Source organism: Lytechinus variegatus, chromosome 13 (assembly GCF_018143015.1).
Source record: "Lytechinus variegatus isolate NC3 chromosome 13, Lvar_3.0, whole genome shotgun sequence".
NCBI lineage: Eukaryota > Metazoa > Echinodermata > Echinoidea > Temnopleuroida > Toxopneustidae > Lytechinus > Lytechinus variegatus.
This window is the reverse complement of record NC_054752.1, coordinates 13,870,215-13,875,772: the sequence shown is the minus strand read 5'-3', so window position 1 is coordinate 13,875,772 and position 5,558 is coordinate 13,870,215.

The window sequence follows — 5,558 nt, the reverse complement described above, 5'->3', positions numbered from 1 at the left end:
GGGCTCTTAATTTACGAACAGCTTTATGAAATGGCCCCCAGGAACTAAATGAGTAATTTAGATCTTGAGCTGGTACTGTACATATTGAATGTGGCATATTGGCTTCAACTTATAAAAACTATGAACATGATTTCAAGGATCATGAGGATAGGAGTCTATGCACTTCCTGAAAGGACAGTTTTACCCATTTTCCTACTCCTGGGATGAGAGTGCCCAATATAGATTATTGCCTTGCTAAAGGGCAATAATCCTGCAGTTGGATTATAAATCTGGACACTGTGGCCCAAAGTTAATGCCCGTGCGACACAATTACTTTGAAAGGCATCGGTTAAAGACCCTGTTCCCATTTCATAAAGATGACTTGTATCATACGCATCATTTCGGTAGCAAGTTTAATATCAGCCACCCATAATGAATTATTTCAGGAGCTAAGTTTTATTGCCAATTTTTTTATCTTAACAAGTTTGATAAAATGGGACCCTACATAGCTACTCATTTATTAGTCTACCCAGGATGCAACATTTTGATCATGTAATCTTGAAATATATACCAACTAGAATGACAGATAATTTCTGATTTGCACATCCATACATTTTTTGCAAATTTATACATGTACAGCATGGATTTCAAGCATTCATAATCTTAAATAAAGACAACAGGCAATCATAATTTATTTTAAAGGTTAAAAAGATATTTATGATAATGATCGGGTATATGTAACAAAACTATTGTAATGCACAAGACCCTATGGCAGAAAATGTACTGTTCTCTATAGCTACTTTTAAGCAATAATCATAGAAAGACAACAAATGGATATACACAGAAGATTTGTGCGTAAATCTATATTTATTATATAAAATGCATATATATCATATACTACAAGGACATGTAAAATTGCAAAGTTTTTATTTTTTGTAAAATGAAAGATCACATCAGTTTACATGAAGCTCAAAGTTGTTTCAACTTTTATAGATGAAAGCATCTGATATTAGAAACAACATGCTAAAAAAAGGACATTGAAGTATACCATAAAGATTAGAACACACTTTTGTAAAATGAAGGCCACATCAGTTCAGCTCAAGGTTGTTTCAACTTTTATAGATGAAATCATCTGATATAAGAAACAATATGCTAAAAAAAGGGGACATTGAAGTGTACCATAAAGATTAGAAGACATTTTTGTAAAATGAAGGCCACATCAGTTCAGCTCAAGGTTGTTTCAACTTTTATGGATGAAAGCATCTGATATAAGAAACAATATTCTAAAAAAAGGACAATGAAGTATACAATAGACTAGAAGACACGATTGCTATGGTAGAAAAAGCAGCTTGTTCCAAAACATTCAAATTAAGCTTGAGTGATTGGACATCATTTTGCTACTTTACACACTCCATAAGAACATCAATGAAACATAATTAAAGAGTAGAGGATTAATAATGAGTCACAATTAGGATGGGCTAATGCTTTCCTATAGTTAAGGGGTGTGTTTCACAATTTGTCAGCAGTGACTAGACTACCCGCTCCATGATATTTGCTCCGGCGACAATTGCTCCGATGAAAAATCTGCACGTTAAGCCAAACATAAACCTAACCTCCAAAACTAAAATACACCCTAATCCTTCTCTTTACATTATTCTGAACCAAAATACTCTATTACAATCCTAACTCCAACCCTATACCCTCTGAGATATCTAGACCAGGGAAAATGTTGCAGGAGCAAATGTCATGTCCCCAGACTGCCAGCTCTGGCATTTTCAGTGAAATCCTTGGTTTTGATTGGCTGAGAAGCCCGAGTCTCTGTTACTATGGTGATTGTGACTGAATGACCATTCGTCAGTGCTGACAAGCAAGATGAAATGGTGACAAGAATCACAAGAGTATATGGTTTATTTCATGTAATTTTAAAGTACTCTTACAACATAATCTTTCTATTATATAGTATGTTTTAATAGTTGCGCTTAAATTTAGATATCATGGAGAAATTACATTCACATAAATTCAATGTGATCAAGATGACATTTATTTGATTGCTAATAGGTAAACCTGATGTTATCCTTAAAATCCTTCTAGGCAGGCACCCAGTTGGCAATATAATGAAAGCAATCAAATCACTGTTTTTAAAATGCAAATTGGCAACTCTGTAATATACATTCATTTGACTAGTGCCATATTCATATGTGATTTAAAAAAAAAACTTTGTAAGGAGGTAGAAAAAAGTTGGCAATTTGAGCAACAAAAGAAGATCAATTAAACCATGATGATGGTTTTACACCACTAAGAGTTAAAGGGGAAGTTCACCCTGACAAAAAGTTTATTGTAAAAATAGCAGAAAAAATAATAAAAAATATTGCCGAAGGTTTGAGAAAAATTCATCAAATAATTAAAAAGTTATTAGAATTTCAATTATTTGATTTGTGATGTCATATGCGAGCAGCATTTCTACATAGCGAATGGTAAAATTTCAATGAAATGTCATTTTCTCAGAAAATTGAAAATGGTTTTCACTGTACCTTTTGTATATCAATAGACAAATCATTTTACACCCGATCATGAATAGAAAACAAAATTAAGTCATCAGGAACCATACAAAATTTGAAATTCATGCATTTTATATTACATAACACATGGGGCAGCTGCTCGTTTATGACGTCACATATCCAAAACTTTGAACTCTAATAACTTTCTTACTCTTTAACGGATTTTCCTCAAACCTTCACCAATATTTTTCACTATTTTTCTACTATTTTTACAACAAAGTTTTCTTCAGGGTGAACTTCCCCTTTAACAAGGGGCATGTAGACTCTCTTTTAGCATAAATTTAACCATTCCTTGCACACACTGATTCGTTTTTTCTTCAGCTGACAACACTAAATTTGGTTGATCAACCAACATTGAATCTGATTGTCCTCTACAAATACTACTGTTTACAATAGTTGTCAACGGTACTGAATGAAAATACCCGGATCACGAACCGCATCAATTACTATGATTAGCCACAATTAATTAAATAGTGACCTTCAATCCGCATTGTTTCATAGCAGAAGGTCACAAACTAATCATAACTAAATGTATGTACAGAGTTGATGAGTCTAATCCTCTTTTAGAAGTACAGCTTGAAATACTCTGTACCTTGAAGTGCAGCAAAAAATGGTGTCAATTGAACACCTTAAGAGAATCAATATGATCACAGGAGCTAAGTGTTAAAAAACACTAGTTCAGATTAGAATGAATCAGTGAAACCAATGTTGTTTTAAAACTGGTTAGTGTTGCTTAAACAACTATTTGATGTCCACTAAAACCTAACATGTGTTGTTTTAACACTTAATGGTCTTGGTCATACCAAGCTAGTGTTGAACTAACACCAGATTTTTTTCAGTGCAGTGCAGCAAAAAGAAAACACATAGAGGGTTGGAGTGGGGGACACCAGAGAAATGTTAAAAAAAAACACCCATTTGAATCAAACTGGTGTTGAAACTGGTGTTTAAACACCGACTGCTAAGTGCTATTGTTTGAACATCTATTCGGTGTTAACTCAAAACAAATCTGGCGGTGTTTCAACACTCTTATAGTGTGGTTGTACCAAGCCAGTATTGAACACCAGAAAAACATCTGTCTGCGTTTGCACAAAATCAAAATGATGTTGTTTCAACACTTCTCAGTCAAAGGACATACCGAGTTGGTAACACTATAGTTTTTTGTATACGAGTTTAGTGCAGTAAAAAGCAAATGGGGGGGGGGGGCACTAAAGAAATTTAGATGGCTCACACTGAAACTAAGTTGGTGTGAGCCAAACATCAAACTGGTGTTTAAATTTTAAACAGCTCTCTCGTGTACTCATATACACATGTAGATACCAGGCTAGTGTTAAATAAACACTGTAAATTTATTAGCACAGTACATGTTTATCAAAAAGACATTCACAAAGGATGCAGGCTCTTTTACTTCGAAACGTGTCAATTACCTTTATACATAATTGCACATGAAGTATCACCCCAAGTTGTATAATTTCAGAATCACTATAACCATAGAAACTGGGGACAATAAACATAATCATGCATGAATTACTTCATAGCCATGAACCACAAACATCAATAACACAATCAATTGATCCCTGAAATATACATTGTATACAAAATACAAGTTTCTATTGCTCGGGCTTATTACTACATGAATGAGGACAATTTTGATAATGTGATTGTATGAGCTGGAAGTGGGAGAGAGGAATGTGATGGCATAAAGCAGGGATCGGTGTTTTCTGTTCAGAATAAACAGGTGTACATTAGAACAGAGACTTATGTGTCCAGTGGTGTTTTTGTTTGAACTGGGACCCGTTCTTGAAAGTTGTCAGCACTGACAGGTTGTCCTTCTCGGACAGTTACCATAGTAACAGACAGAGACCTGGGGAGCATTTCATCAATATTTTCATCTGACAAGTTTTCAGATCTGACAGCTTTCCTTGATTCTGATTGGCTTAGAAGAGCTGTTACTTTGGTAACTGACAGATAAAACATGACTTGTCAGACGTTTTATGCAACAAGTCTAGTTTTATCCGCCAATGACCATAGTATCAGCGCTTCTTAGTCAATCAAAATCAAGGAAAGTTGGCAGACCTGACAACTTCGTGGACAGAAATCTTGATGAAACAATGACCTTCTAAGCCAATCATAACCAAGGATTTCAATGACATTCTCAGTGCTGACAACTTTTTAAAAATACCCGCTCCCCACATGTTTCCTTTTATACTTCCTGTATTTAATCTGTCAATACTCTTAATCAGGCACAGATCCAGGGGGTGGGGCACAGGGGGCATGTGCCCCCTCCCCCTCTCTTGAGAAGCAAAATTACTATTTTCAATGTAAAAATACCTTTAAAACAGACTTTTTTTTTTTTTGCTTGTCAATTTTTTTCGGGTACGAAATATCCTTTATTTGTTGTTAAAAACCTTTTTTTTGGGGGGGGGGGGCTTGTCAAAATTTTCCCCAGAAAAATTTGCCCCCCCCTTTGGAAAATCCTGGATCCGCCCCTGACTCTTATTAAGTATTAAAGAGAGTTGACCTGCTTGACCCGTATTTCTAATCCTCCAATCTTCTTCTTCAAAGATGATTCTGAGAACCATTTCATACAGAGTTACAACTAGGTGAAGAACTGAGTCTAAACATTTAAATGCTGTTCAAACGACCATTTAAAGAAAAACAGTTGCCTATCTTGACAACCGTTTTTAGCCTTTATATACATATTGGGGGAAAAATTCCCAAACAGTTGCTGAAATTTCACATTTTACATCTTTATATACATAAAATGACCATCTATTTTCCATATTTCAGGGAAATATGGAAATTGTTTATTTTGTTGGAAATTATCAAGAAAACAAAGAATATTCACCTGTATGCTGTATCTTGACTCTGAATTTATTGTAAATTTGCCAAATTGTTAAACTTCCACTGGCTGTTTGGCTGCTGAGCCCTGTTGCCATGGTAGTTGCCATAATGGTAAAGTTACAATAGTTGTAAACTGTTTTATATGAAATGGGCCCCAGGTTGTGAATATGAGTGATACAT